The sequence below is a fragment of the Festucalex cinctus genome, chromosome 1, assembly GCF_051991245.1.
Source record: "Festucalex cinctus isolate MCC-2025b chromosome 1, RoL_Fcin_1.0, whole genome shotgun sequence".
Taxonomy (NCBI): domain Eukaryota; kingdom Metazoa; phylum Chordata; class Actinopteri; order Syngnathiformes; family Syngnathidae; genus Festucalex; species Festucalex cinctus.
In genome coordinates this window covers 41,568,328-41,584,258 of record NC_135411.1, presented here as the reverse complement: position 1 = coordinate 41,584,258, position 15,931 = coordinate 41,568,328, and the positions used below count along the sequence as shown (strand labels likewise).

At 39.2% G+C, this 15,931-nt stretch overlaps 1 long non-coding RNA gene across 2 annotated transcripts; it reads left to right on the top strand.

Annotated features, from left to right (window-relative positions):
- The first annotated feature begins 3,914 nt into the window (after window positions 1-3,914).
- Window positions 3,915-11,189, top strand: LOC144029256 (uncharacterized). Of its 2 annotated transcripts, XR_013286844.1 has the most exons (3): window positions 3,926-7,218; window positions 7,583-7,669; window positions 7,748-11,189. It is a non-coding gene; the product is annotated as an uncharacterized LOC144029256 (long non-coding RNA). The 2 variants fall into 2 exon arrangements; XR_013286838.1 differs by having other exon boundaries at window positions 3,915-7,669.
- The last annotated feature ends 4,742 nt before the right edge of the window (window positions 11,190-15,931 follow it).

Here is a 15,931-nt window from a genome sequence, read left to right as displayed (position 1 = left end):
TAAAAATAATTATTATATTATGATGATGATGTATGATATAAATTAGTGTAACTATACATACCTTGTCATGTTAATTAAATTGTGTTTCTTTTTGAGAATATACTAAATAGAATTCTTGCCATCGAGTCCATGCTGCATATTTGGAATGTATTTCCACAGACTGTTGTTGTCTGTGTAACAACAGTTATCCGATTTTGCGCATACCACTGCTTTGTTTTTTCTCCTACAAGTTGTTGCAAGGCTGTTTATTCAAAACACTTTATAAGTCTCCATAAAAATCATGTTAATGTGAGTCAACTCTTGCAAACCCTGTCAGGGTCGAAAAGACAGACTGGATGTCATTGAATAGTTTTTATCTTTATGGAATGTTTTACAATTCTATCATGTGGGAGTGGAATCACGTGGAAAATTCTACTACATTTCTGAAATTTTCAGTTTACTGCAATTATTTATTTATTTTTTTCTTCAAGGTTTCTTGTTATCAAATTGTTGACTTGTTATCAAATTGTGCTTTGTGCTTTCCATACACTCCCAGCTGACTGTGGGCAAATGCAGACAGACAACCATCTAAACTCAAATTCATCCCTTTAGGCACTGAGGGGTCTCATATACGGTCTTTTCAAAGACCTTCGAAACTTTCAAAGGATATTCAACAAACCTCCCTCCCGATCATGTAACCATTGCCAATTCTCATTCAACTTTGTACTGTGCTCTGAACTGTTGCCACACAACATTATGAGATCAGTTAATGTAAAGTTACTTCATGGATTCTTCTGGATCTATCACCTTGTCCAACTTCAAAAAATTATTGCATGATAGTACAAGTGATTGTCATTTCTCTTTTTTGTTTCTTAATTTCTTGTATTAAGTATATACAAATAGCAGGGAATCATTACATACAAAAATCTCAGGAAGATATTGAAACAATTATCAAGAAGGAATGTTGAGTTGTTGCATTTTGTAAATAGCATATATTGTTCCCATATTTAACAATGTTACTTTGGTCCCTGATATAAAAACATGCTCTTTTTTTTTTTTTTTTGTGTCCTTCGATGTCACCACATTTGGCTTTGTTCAGTTCCAAAAGTAGATTGCTTGTCCACATTTTTTGAGATGGAAAGACATAATTATGAACAATTATATTGTAAAATACTGTAATTGTAAATGACACAAAAAAGCTAGATGTGTGTTGATCCCACTGATGATCTAATTGTCAACATACTAAAAAACTGACTAACTGTATGCCAGAAATTCATGTGACTTTGCCATATTAAGCTTGGCGAGACAATAAGTGTAAGTTCTTTTAATAACAGAATATTCTATCTCATTCTTACTTTTGAAAATAATAACCTATTTTGCTCGTTTAGTGTAGCCAGAATAAGATTAATAAACCGTCTTTGTTAATGAATTTTTTTTGCTCCATTCATCTGCTTAGACCATAACTCTAACTCATATAGCCCACATAAAACTGCAATCCAATATGAGGGGTGTGAATAATATGAAAAAAGTGACACAATGGCCTGTCAACCAGTATTTTCTGTAAAAATCCTTAAAGAGATGTCCTCTCTATTCTGTTGTCCACAAATCAGGTGTCATCAGTCAATCAATCAATCAATCAATCAATCAATCAATCAGGAAATCAATCTTTATTTGTATAGCACTTTTCATACAGTAAATGCAACTCAAAGTTATTTATATAGTTTAAATACATACAAATCCCCAGCCCACCATCCCCCACAATACCAACCCACAAAAAAAGAAGTGCATAAACAAATATTCAAAATAAAGCAAAACAGATCTAAGGCCCCCTTGGCTCAGTACAACCTAGCAACAGAAACGCGATCTCAAGGAGCAATGTGCACCAGGATAGGGCCAAAAGCTGCGGCCGCAGACCCAACAGCAGCTTCTGCCACAGAAAGAAACACTGTAAAAGTAAAATGACCAGATTATAATATTTTTTAAGAACATAAGACTGAGCTAAAACGATAAAAAGAAAATACTAAAAGAACAAGAAAAGAAGAGTGGAATAATAGTATAAAATGCTAAATGTTCAAAACATAACTAGTAGATCCAAAATTGTGAAAAACAAAACAAACAAACAAAACGGATATGTAACATTTAATTTGACATAAAATAAAAGCTAAAATAAATAAAATAAGTACATAAAAGAGATCTATATTTAAAAAAAAAAAAGCCTGTTCTTAAAAACTCAACTTTATTTATTAAGCGCTTTAAGAACAGGCGTTGCTGTATACAAAGTGCTGTACATAAACATCAGTTTTGCAGTAAACAAGAACAAAGCAAACATTTTGAAGTGTGAATACAGGTTTTTTTTTGTTTGTTTGTTTTTTAGTTTGTTTTTTTTTTGTTTTTTTTTGTTTTTTATGTTAGACGTGTTGCAAACGATCGGCTTCGGGGAATTGTTCACTTCAATTGATCTGAAGGGTGCTTACTTCCCCGTCGCTCTTGCTCCTCAGCACAGTGACTTCTCAGATGGGCCGGCCCACGACTTGCCAGCCTACGGGGATTGGCGTCTTCACCCGGTGGTGAACGCCATTTGAAATCGCTTCGACAATCCGTCTATCAATCGCTTTGACTCCGAGGAGTCCACTCACTGTCCCCTTTGGGTTTCTCGGAGGGAGTAGAATAGCACACTAGACTGGAATAATCTGGCACACCTTTGGCCGGGTTGTCTTCTGTATGCTTTTCCACCTCTCCCCCTCATTCATCTGAGCCTTCAGAGGGTCCTTCTGGAGAATCACACAATGCCGTTGGTGGGCCCTGTTTGGCCATCCCGGACGTGGTCACCTCTCCTCTGCAGTCTCTGCTCCTCCAACCCGTGGCCTCTGCCCAGTCGGTTGAATCTGCTGTCCCAACAGCAGGGATGGATTTGGCATCCCGAACCCCATCAACTCTGCCCTGTGTGTTTGGCTGCTGAGGGTCTCGACCCATTGCTGACAGAGTGCTCGACTTCTGTCAGGCATACGATCCTTAATGCCAGAGCCCTAACAGGTAGAAGTTTTTTGCGGAGTGGTGTGCCAGCCGTGGGGTGCATCCCGTAGAGTGCCCAATTCCTGCGCTCTTTTTGTTAGCCCCGTGTGCCTTCATTGGCACCCCGATACGGCGGGTGTCCCTTTAGCCAAATGCCGCTTTTGTCCCCAAAGTTTTGTTTGGCTCTCGAGCTAACCAGCCTATTTGTCTCGCTCATTTTTGCTCCTCCGTCGACGTACGGGGATGTCGATCCATGTCTTCATTGCCATGTAAGGGCACTCTGCTCTTATTTGGATGCTACGGCATGTCTCCATAAGTCCACCCAACTCTTTCTGTCTTGCGCAATGGTCTTGCGAGAAGTGCTGCTATTTCCAACCAACGCCTCTCTCAATGGATCGTGGATGTGATTCGGCACTTACCCTCCTCCTGCGGTGCACAGTCACCAGGAGTGTGTCTCCGTCATGGGCCGTTCTGAAAGGCGTGTCCTTGGAGAACTTCTGTGCATCTGCTTCCTGGTCGTCGCCTTGCCATGCTCCTCATTCACTCGATGTGGTCCTCGGTCCTTCGGAGACCCCTCTATGAGGTTTATTTTCCAGGGTCCTCGTGACATCGCTGGTATTCGGCATGCCATGGTGTTTCAGCACCGCCATCTTGGGCACCACTGTTATGAACGTACTTTGTGTGCCTTGGCAGGATACAAGGGAACCAGTTTATTCATCTGCCAGGACTATCTGCACATGCCGAGCAAATGGCACTTAACAGAAATTAGAAGAGCCGTTTCGATTGGGAACAAATCAAGTTGGCTGTGTTCACGTCCACAATGGTGCAAAATTAAATTTTGCGTTTTAATAAAATGCACCCACTTGCACGGGTCTGCAAAACAACCCAAACTTAGTCTAGCCCCATGTTTCTCAACCCTGATCCTCGGGGCACACTATCCAACCTGTTTTCCATGTCTCCCGATTCCAACGCAGGTGAGGATCATTAAGCTGCTCCAGAGCTTACTGATGAGCTGTCATTGGAATCACCTGGGTTGGGACTTGAAAGTATGGAAAACAGGCTAGATAGTGTGCCCCGAGGACCAGAGTTGAGAAACATTGGACTCTAGCCCACCTTCAAGCAGATTTAGACCACGTGCCAGCATTGCATTGGGCACAAAAATAGAGCCCATAGAGTTCATCTGTCACACAAGTGTATAAAGACATTAAAACCACTATAAATAGTAAAACACAAAAACAGTCTCAAAACTTGCTTCTTCTTCCAACCAAAAAAGTCTAAGAAAAAAAAAAGGCAAAGTTATTTTTGAAGCTTACAGAACAGAGCTCTCTTGAAGTACAAGTATGCTGAGTCTCAGCATGTATCATGCCAGTTTGATCTCTGAGGTTTGTGTGAATACATAGGAATATGTTATGTTTTGTTAATTTATTATGTTGTTGGCGTAGGGCCTATGTCATTTTATTTTAGGCATCACATGGACAAGTGGCAAGCATATCCACCTCAGAGTTAGCTTCCATGCTCCAATCCAAGCGTCATCATTCCTGTGTGGGGTTTACATGTTCTCCCTCTGCTTGTATGGGTGTTCTCCAGATACTCCAAAAATTTGATTTGTTTATTGAAGACTGAATTGTCCTTAGTTGTGAATGTGAGTGTGAATGGTTGTTTGTCTTTATGTGCTCTGTGATTTGGTATCATCCAGTCCAGGGTTTATCCCACCTCCTGCACAATGTCAGCTGGGATAGACCCCATCTCACCTGTGACCCAGACAAACTGGATGGATTTGATTTGAATTAAATATCATCATTATAATAGTAATAATAATAGATTATCTGTGTTGCGTCTTTCAGTTTTAGTTCATTTGTTTTGTAGAAGATTGGGCATTGAAAAGGAAATGCATAACGTTGAAACTAAACCATGTGTGGAACATGTGGTACAAATGGAGAAAAAAAAAGGTTGTGCAGAAAGTCTTATTTCTATTCAGAATCATGAGACTAGTCTACAGTAGTAGCTAACACAGTGAATATGTAAAAGTTTAAGTACTCGGAAGTTTTATTTCAGAAATGCAAGCTATGCATCCCCAGTACACATATGCTAATATGCATATGTTGAGCAGTTTTCATGAGTAGAATTAGTAGCTTAATGGTCCATTTTGACCACATAGTTTTCACTGTCTGTGGATTTAAAGAATTTATTGCAGACATTTTCAGACCCTGACTGGCCCTCACAGAAACCATGAGGTCAAAATGAATTTATTATATTTTATTTTGAATGTATGTGATTGGGGGAGGCACGGTGATCGAGTGGTTAGCACGTCCGCCTCCCAGTTCTGAGGACTCCGGTTCGAGTCCAGGCTCCGGCCTTCCTGGGTGGAGTTTGCATGTTCTCCCCGTGCCCGCATGGGTCTTCTCCGGGTACTCCGGTCTCCTCCCACATTCCAAAGACATGCATGGCAGGTTAATTGGGCGCTCCGAATTGTCCGTAGGTGTGCGTGTGAGTGTGGATGGTTGTTTGTCTCTGTGTGCCCTGCGATTGGCTGGCAACCAGTCCAGGGTGTCCCCTGCCTACTGCCCAGAGCCAGCTGAGATAGGCGCCAGCACCCCCCGCGACCCTTGTGAGGAATAAGCGGTCAAGCAAATGGATGGATGGATGGATGGATGTGATTGGCTGGCAACCAGTTCAGGGTGTACCCCACCTACTGCCTGAAGCCAGCTGGGATAGGCTCCAGCACCCCTCGCGAACCTTGTGAGGAGCAAGCGGTTAAGAATAGGGATGGATGGATATTTTGAATGTTGAACTTTTATTTTATGTGCACGTGTGGATTTTGAACTAGAGAGCAAGACCTGGGGTGTATTTCACAAAGCAGGTTTAGTGAAAAACCTGGGTAAAGAAACCCTGAAAAGTGGGAAACATTTCAGAAAGGGAGGTAACTTAAACCAGAGGATAAGAGGGAACTCTAGCCTGCTTCATAAAAAGAGGTCATTTAAACTCTCAGTCAGTAACCGTAGTAACATGGTCCATCAACCTAACCTCGGTCGGTAGCAGGTTTGTCACAATGAACCTCAAGTTTTTCCCTGTACCCGCCCCCTTTCAGCCACACACGGCAATTCATTTCCTCATTCATTCAGTCTGCTACGGCGACTTTTTGCATAAATACGCCTGTAGTCTTTAGCGTAAAGTCCACTTTTGTCACCAACATGGCATGTCATTTTGACAATTAACCTATTGATGAAGGTGCCGCAATATTGGGCAAAGCAGGGAATTAAATATTCGTTACGAGAATGTTATCAGACCGCGAATATCTGGCATTACCGCACAATTACCTTTTTGTGCGGTACCGCACGTTTCACATCACAGGCCAGCATCTACAGACACAACTTAATTCGTCCTTAATTACATTTGCAACATTACCAGCCGTAGTCATATGCGCTCATCTTAAATTAAGTGGGCTTCTACCTCGCAGGATTGCACCTAAACGATAGGAATTAATGAGCTATCTTTCAACATGTTTCCCCTGTAATATTGTGAGTACAAAGGACTATACATTTAAATTTACGCATTGACCGGAACAGTTCCTCCTTCCTCGACGCCTTCACGCTGCGGTGTTGCACTTTTTAATTATTATTTTTTTTAAAATAAAGACATGTTCAAATTCGACATCGCTGCAGTGTTGCACTTTTTCTTTTTTTTTTTTATTATTTTTAATAAAGACAGGTTCAAATTCGACATCACTACGGTGTTGCACTTTTTTTTAAATAATGAAGACATGTTCAAATTCGTCATATGATCACATTAAGATTTTCGGATGAAGCGGGGAATAGGTCGCTTGCACATCGTAATGCATCATGGGAATTTTTTCTTCGGGCGCCATATTGGGTGTCCGCCGGTTCACAAGGTACACTCGCGAGTTACACGGTAGAGCTTATCAACCTGATGTCATTTTCGCAGTATTTTCACGATTTACCGGAAGATCAAAAACAACGATACAGGCAGAAGGTGTCTCTGTGTGGCGGGATTGATCCTAATTACGTCCTGACCAAGGGTGATTTTTTTTTTGATGGAGAAAGCTTGCTGGCCAAATGTGACATCTCTGGACATCTTTCACTACCTCGTGTTGACAACATGCTCCATAACACGCCAACAAATCCCTGGAGGCTTACAATTATTTTGTAAGCGGGTGGATACAGAGTGTAAACTTTAACATCGCATCAGAATAAACTGTTGCTGTTGCACGTAAGTAAACCACATGGTGTTGGTAATTCTGCACACAAAAATGTTGATTTGTTCTCAGGCTTCCTGTTATTGTGTTTACATGCACAGCTGGGTTTACCTGATGTGGTTTTTCTAATAATTTTATAACAGGCAAATATGGCAGAGCGTATAAGAATAAAAAGTAACTGCACAGCCTCCCCGTGGCTTAATTAAATTTAATGCTACCCTTTCACTAGTTACATGTTACTTAATCAACTTATTCTAAATGGTTAAGGTTAACCACTCTCAGAGGACGTATTTTTAGTTTCAGTTTCCAGTACAATAAAACGTGTTCATGGTAACTACTGAGCATACTGACAGCTTTTCTTATGATCTCACGGTTAAGGAGGCTGTCACAACACCCAATTTCTGTCTGGTGCCGGATGGCAACAATTCCCATCACTTGTCACGACAACACCAATATTATTACCAGGTATGTATGGCTTTACTTTTTGTAGTTTATTTAATGCTAGGTTTCATATTTTCATTACAATGTTTGTAATATTTTCAGATTCAGGCACAGATGAGTTTAACTGGACGGGACTTCTGCGGCTTTGTGGTGTGGACAAAGTGTGATTGAGCGAGTCCACCCAGATCGCTCGTTTTGGCCAGCTGGAAAAGCCAGTTTGTTTTTTCCAAAATCCCCTCCTTACCTGAACTGCTCGGGAGAGCATTTACTAGATCAGCAGTGGACTTCCAGTGTTCCTGCTCAGCCGCTGTCACCTACCACTTGCTCATGTACTTCAAAGATGCGGAATAAAGTAGTTTTTTTTTTGTGCTGCAGCAGATTGAAAAATCAAATGATATCACTTGAAGTGTGCCAATCTAGACTGCCAAAAGGACAGTGGTTTTGTGACAAGTGTGAAACAAGGATTATTGGGAAAACTGTAACACAGTACTGGTACTTGTCTTACATTAAACAAATTTAAAAGAGAGCAACTTTTTCCTCTGTACATAGTATAATGAAAGTCATTGCGTACCCCATCAACATTACATCATACCGTCATCTCAGGATGGTAGGCACCTGTGCTAAAATAAACTACATTAATTAACAGTTCAATTTTATCCCTGAAATTACTACATCTAATCATTATTCACTTCATTTTTTGTGCTTTTAGAAATAATAAAGATTTATGCCATTACTTTAAGAGGGACCATATTGCACATTGAGTCAAATCCTGTCATTTGTATTATGTATAGCTTTGTAAACAAACCCAACAATAGAATTTGTATAAACGCTGCCTTTATTAGCGCCAAACAAACAGTCGCATGTTGTCCTCCTCCAATGCTTTGATGCTCGCCTTCGTTTCCATCATGTCATTGGCAATCAAGTCGGTGTGGCATGAGATCCCTAAAGAAATAATAATAAAAAAAGATCACAAAAAAATACGGTACCAGTAATAGGTTTAATATAGTACAGTAGTATAGTTTTTTTGTCAGTGTAAAAGAAATGTACACATTTTGTTGCATTTTTTAATGTATGAACATTGCTACAGGCAAATACTTATTTCTATAAACACTTCCAAATGTCTCTAAAATATAAGGTGCATGTACACACACAAACAAACACATACATTCACTCATGCATACAATATATCATGTAATGAATTCTGAGTGGCATACCAGAGTCAATGATGTCAGCAGTACTTGAGGGTACAGGTTACTGGAGCCATCTGGCTGCATAACTGCATCAATCTCTGCCACTTCAAGTCGCCTTTTCTTTGCTTGTCTCTCCTGTGCACGTTCATATCTTGGCACCGACTGGGCTGAGACATAGATGTAACTTGGGACCCAACTTTAATGTTGGAGCCCAGTCGGGATGATTGGACAGAAAAACGGGCGCAGGGCGACCTGTTAAAATAAAAAAATATATAAACAAATAAAATATGGAAAGACTGGTTATTTTACCGCAGTAGGGTGGCCGTGAATAAGTTCTTTAGCATGATGTGTAGGCTACCGGGGGTCTGTTTACTTGCATCACCCCCTTCTGTCTCTTTTTCCCAAGTTTACATTTTGCCACCAAAAAACATGTTATCGGCATTAAGAGCCCAAGACTAATCAATCCAATTTCAGCAGTAAACACTTTGCACTGGCACTACTTGGGTGAAAATGTTCGATGTTAGCTTTCGGCTAACGTCCGCTAGCCAGCTTGTATTACCGAACTTACTTGCTCATGAATCCAAAACATAAGCAACTTGCCCATATATGCGCGGTCGAAACGTTATTAATCCTCATGCATTACATTAAATAAAGGTAAATAATCTTACCGCTCACAAAGTGATCGCTGCACACACGAGCCCAAAGTAACGACTTCCCTCCGGAGTCCGCACTCCTCTGTCTCCAGGCCCTGGTTCCTAATTATTTTCGGAATTCGGCAGAAAGGCCGACCATTTTCCCCCTGGGCTTTGTTCGAACAGCCAACGATGCAGCAACAATGTACCATTTTAAACGCAGACAACAAACGTGATAGATACGTGTTAGACCGAATCGCTACGTAAATGGAGGCCACCCAGCATGGCGACTACGAGAAATCCGAGGCGGAAGTGACGACACGTGCAAGCGACCTATTACAAAAGCAACGCGGAAGTAGAGGGCGGTGCGCGCTTGCCTTCCCCGTTGCTATGGTGACTCGACAAATCTGGGCTCCATTGAGTCGGTCTATTAACTCTGGGACTGAATCCCGGTGAAATTACTCACCGTTGATATAACTCACTGGAATCAGCTGGACTGGAACCGAAAACACAGTTTCCTATCAGAGGGTATGTCAACTCACAGTTAGTTTGTTGAAGCTACTTTGTGAAATACACCCCAGCTCTACAACGTGTATACTTTGTTGCCAACTTAGCAACGTTTTCACTATATTGAGTGATTTTTTTTTCCCCCCACCCCTATAGCAACTACTCAAAAAAAAAAAAAAAAAAATGATACTGGACGATTCTGCTAATCATGCTAATCATGCAAATTGCTCAACATGAAAATTGGTATCTGGCAGTATATCTGTATTCTGTGGACACATGAACATTACTCTAATAAAACTTTGGAGTACTATTTAATTATGGTTTCTCAATGGCGCTTTATGGGCTGGCCACTTGACTACTCATCCTGTTTTATTGTTTGTTTGTTTGTTTTTTCACAAGCTGATCTGCACATTGTGAAATTTTAATGTATTAATTTGTTTAATTAATCATGGTAAATGAGGTTTCACATTGTTGTCCATCTGTACCAATTAACTAATACGATTATTTTTGATGTTTTGTTTTGTTTTTGGTTGTTGTTGTTTTTTTTTTCATTTAACGTGCATACTTGTCCCTGAGTGCTTTTTTTTTTAAAAATTTTTTTAAGGCTGATCTTTCAAGCTGTTCGCAATCATAGTGAGAAAATATCATAATTCATGAAGATGTTGGACAAAAAGTATTACACTGTAACAGAACCCATGTCGACTTTAGACATTTGATTACTATTCTTGTCTTTATTTCCTTTTATAAATTAGGGGCAATTATGTATTCTAATCCAAACTGCAAAAAATATATATATATATTTATTGTAATGTAGCTTTAGTACAATATTCCAGTTATAAATAAATTATGTTTTCTTTGTCCAACATCTTTTACATTCTTATGATAATGTTTTGCATAATAAACTTTCTTCCAGTGTAGTTTTATTATTTCAAACATTTTTTTCTTCTGTGTTAGAGGTTATAATTTTGCCTTCCTAATTATTGATCTTTCTACTGCAGTAGAAATATATGAGTTGTCAGCTATATTGGCAGGAGGATAAGAAAGCATGAGAGAGAATACAAGATGAGGATCTTTCCTCCATAAATGACTTGTGTTTATGCTGAATACAACTTTCATGTCACATACTGGAATGTGACAAACTTAGATACAGTGAATCGAAAGAATCGATTTAAAATGTATTTCATATTGACTCAATAAATATGAAATAGATATAAATGGAATGTTTATTATTTATCGTTTATGTTTTTGAAACATGAATAGAACAAAACTGTAATAGTACTTTGTAAAAGAATCTTAAAAAAAAAAAAAAATGTTCCGTTTCAAAACATGGAAACTGACTGTGAATGCTGATTTACCCTTTGCAGATAAAACAAAAAGCCCGAAAAACAGAATAAAGTAAAACCCTTATTGGAGTTGGAAGAAGCACCCATAGGAATTAAACATGAAAGAAAAAAAGGGGGAAAATAAAGCTTATTGCAATATTTTCCATTTGTGTCTTGTGCTTTTACTTCACGTTCCATTGCACCAGCAGTAAGTCTCTCCTACAACACCCTCTAGTGGGCATATATTTTTATTTATTTTTATTTTACACCGTAAAAGTGTGGGGCCTTGTTGTAATGATGTACAGCAAGATATTGTAATTCCCCAGCAATGTACTGTAAAATCACAGGAATTGCTTTGCCACTGAAGCTGTGAAGTTACAGTATACAGTTGTGCTTTTACAACAATGCATTGTAATATCACAGATGTGAAATTACAGTAAATTGCTGTAAGTACATTCACAATAAATTACTGTAAATCCTTACTGTGAAAGTAATGCAAAACTTATCCAATAATTTATTGTAAATTCACAGTAAAAGAAAAAAATTACAGTTTAGGATTGGCCATATGAATTTGGGGTCGGCATGGTGGCTGACTGGTTCGAGTCCAGGCTCCGGCCTTCTTGGGTGGAATTTGCATGTTCTCCCCGTGCCTACATGGGTCTTCTCCGGGTACTCCGGTCTACTCCCACATTCCAAAGAAATGGCAGGTTAATTGGGTGATCCAAATTGTCCCTAGGTGTGCTTACTGTATGCATACATCAACCTCTGAAAATATTTTTTAAAAATGACCGCTTCAATAATTTGTACTTTATGAATGAATGAATGAATGAATGACGTGGCGGCACGGTGGGACTGGTTAGCACGTCCACCTCGCAGTTCTGAGGACTCGGGTTCGAATCCAGGCTCCGGCCTTCCTGGGTGGAGTTTGCATTTTCTCCCCGTGCCTGCGTGGGTCTTCTCCGGGCACTCCGGTCTCCTCCCACATTCCAAAGACATGCATGGCAGGTTGATTGGGCGCTCTGAATTGTCCCTAGGTGTGCGTGTGTGTGGATGGTTGTTAGTCTTTGCTTGCCCTCACTTGGCTGGCAACCAATTCAGGGTGTACCCCGCCTCCTTCCCGAAGCCAGCTGAGATAGGCTCCAGCACCCCTGCGACCCTTGTGAGGAGTAAGCGGTCAAGAAAATGGATGGATGTACCCATAAATTCAGTTAAATTAATCTGCATCAATTATGCCATAAATCATGTCACAGTGTTATCATATCTTTTGTTTGTTTGGTGTCACAATGATCCCGTTGATGAAGGCATTACTGCGCAGGGAATTAAATATTTGTCGTGAAATGGTTATCAGGCCGTGCACTGAAAAAAAAAGTGCTTTATTTGACAAAACAAAAATAATAATAATGTAATTTGATACCGCTATTTATTTTTTTTTAAATGTTCTCATTATAGTCATGATTTGGTTGAAAACATCATTTTGAATTGAATATAAATTGAATACATTTATTTTTCCAAAGCCAAATAAAAAAAGGTACATTCAAGTAACTTTTTTCAGATAAATGTGCTGAATTGTAAGGCAAGCGTGCTTACCGGTGGGCCACCAAGCTGGCTGAATTTGTATTTATAGCCAAAACATATTTGCAATCAGCAAAATGCCATTAAAAACTAATATTGTCCCTACAAAGGTCTTGTTTATTGTGAGTATTTTGCAAACCTGTGCAATCTTTTATAGAATTACATGAGTCTTAACTTACAATTCTTGTTTTTGTTTTGTTTTTTTGGTCAAACTAGAGGGACAGACAACACATTTTTTGCAGATAAAAAAGTTTTTCATTTAGCTCCCCTATGTTTTTTTTTTTCTTTTTTAAATAGAAATGAAAACCTTTTGTAGGGACAGTTTTCTGGCAGTTTGTTAGTTGACTGCAAATATGTTTTTGTTTTATTGCAATTAGGTTAGCAAGCTTGATGGCCCACTGCTAAGCGCATCTGCCTCACAATTCCGTCATCCACAGTTTAAATACAGCCTCCAGCCTTCCTGACGCTTCCTCATTAATTGAACACTCAATGGTCAATTGATGTGCTTGTGCATGTTGGATCACCTATGTGTGCCCCACAATTGTCTGGCAACCAGCTCAGGTTGAACCCCACAAATGTTGTTCATACTGAATCAGAAATTCAATTTGGAGTAAAGTAATAAAATTGACTTTAATTAGTTTATTCCAAAGTACAAAGTTACTTGGATGTCCTGCTATGATAATGCTATTTTAGATCTACATTTTGGCCCATGTGCAAACCTATAGGTGGCAATGTGCAAATTAATAAATAATAATGCATCCGATTTATATTCAAACAGAGGATCCTTTGGTTTACTGGAGAATCTGCTCTACCTCCTGAGCCATGGTGACAAATTGAAGCTGTTGCTTTAGTTCAGGGTTCCCCTATAGAGGGATTTGCCCTTTTGCTAAAAATACTAACATATCCCACAATCCCGTGCGGTCGTCCATTTTGGGAGGCTGTGTTTTCCGAGAGGTACGCGTCCACGCGTAGTCAGACAAAATATAACGTCATTGAATTTAGTAATATGGAGAAATATTCTGACTCACTTGACAAGAAGGCTTTTTTCTTCCAATGGTAGGTGGTGCCATTGAAACGTTCTCCAGTTGTCAAGTGCTGAATTATGAAGGAATTCAAATGTTTTCCCATCAAAATAAACATGTAATCACTAATCACATGTAATATATATATATATATATATATATATATATATATATATATATATATATATATATATATATATATATATATATATATATATATATATATATATACATATAATATATATATATATATGATATCTGTTTTCTAAACATTACTGTCACAACGTAATGGGAAGTTGACGTTTTTTTCATTTATTATTTTCTTACACTTTTCTGTTAGACCAGTAGACAACAAAATAGCACTGTGAAATAAATTCCTCAAACATTTTTGATACAATTTTACTGATAATCTAGTTCCTGACACAAAAAGTAACACTGACTCCATAATTTGATAACAATTATCAATATGAGGTTCTCAGATTACGTACATGGCTTCATTCTACAAGATGGCGCTGATCACTCGATCCACTTTCTGGTAACACACACACACACACATTCATTTAATGGAAGTCGTGTCTTTAGTTATTATCAGCTTTCTAAAAAAAAACAAAAAAAAAAACCCTCACCTGAAATTAAATGATCCGAACAAACATGCAGGGATTCATATGACCGCACATTTGATCTGTTGATCGTCGTTCACTTTTCTGTTTTCCTGTCGACAAATTACCTTAGAAATGAGATTAAAAAAAACAACGCTTTTCATCTCTCTACCCCGGCTGTAGCTAATCGCACACGTTGTAGCCATTATCACTCGATGAATTGTCAACAAGTGAGAGAGTATACCACGGAGCTAACACGCCACGTAGCAATACGGAGCCTTCCAAAATGTCTGCGGCAAAGCATTGTGGGATATGCAGAAAAGGGCAAACCCCTCTATTCCGGCCCTCGAGGGACCGTAATTGGGGAACCCTGGCCTAGGAGGACCACTTCTTTGGAGGTGTTGCTAGGCAGGGGATTCAGCAATCAGCATTGACCAACTGGGAAAGGTCCTGATTAAAACCACTTTCCAGTGGGCGTCTATTGACATACTATATTATGTGATTCACGTTGCCCGCTCGGCAGCCACTGCAGCCTGATAATCCTGGAAGTGGGATCCGTCCATATGTATCTCCTCCCAAGATTTCTTTGTTTTCCCAAACTGGGTTTGAGCTATTGTATCCGAAGTTACAGGGATAGTGCCACTAAAGACATACAGTATTTCAAATCCAAACTACAAGCTACAAGTTGTCAGCAATGGCCAGGTGATCAACCAGCATTCTCTTCAAAGCGATCCAGTCGGTATTTGTTTTGCTCAGTGCAGAAGTACTCCCTGCTCAACCAACCAAGTGCCATATGATGTTTTTTTCTCTTTCCCAAGCTCGAAGAAGTCATCATGCATGACATCAAGATTAATGTGATGTCAGTACTGCAAAGCATCCGGGAAGAATCCTTCCATGAGCGCATAAAGGTGTGGCAGAGAAGGTTGTGGAAATCATTCGATTCCAGTGGGATTACTTTGAAGCAACTTCTATTTCAAATCTTTGCAAGCAGGTTTCCCAATATGTTCGAGATGCTGGTCCAAAATTATGTTGCACAAGTTCTAACTAGACCAATGGTGTCCAAACTACGGCCCGGGGGCCATTTGCGGCCCGCCATCCATTTTTCAGTGGCCCGCGACATATGCTAAAAATGACATTTGACTTAGTTCAAATAAAATAAACAAAACAAAAATGTTTGGAGATGGTCAAAGTAAGAAGGGAGGGTAACGAAAAACAGGTGCCATTAAAGGTTATTTTAGTTAACTAAAAGTAATGAACAAACTAAAACTAAAATTCAAAAAACAATATTGTTACTGAAATAAAAAAAAAATGAAAATGCTTTTTAAAAAACGAAAATTAACTGAAACTAACTATAATTATAAGCAAATGTCCTTCGTTTTAGTCTTTGGTAATTAATTGAATGCATGAGCCTTTGGGGATGATTTTAAATGTGATTTTTATTA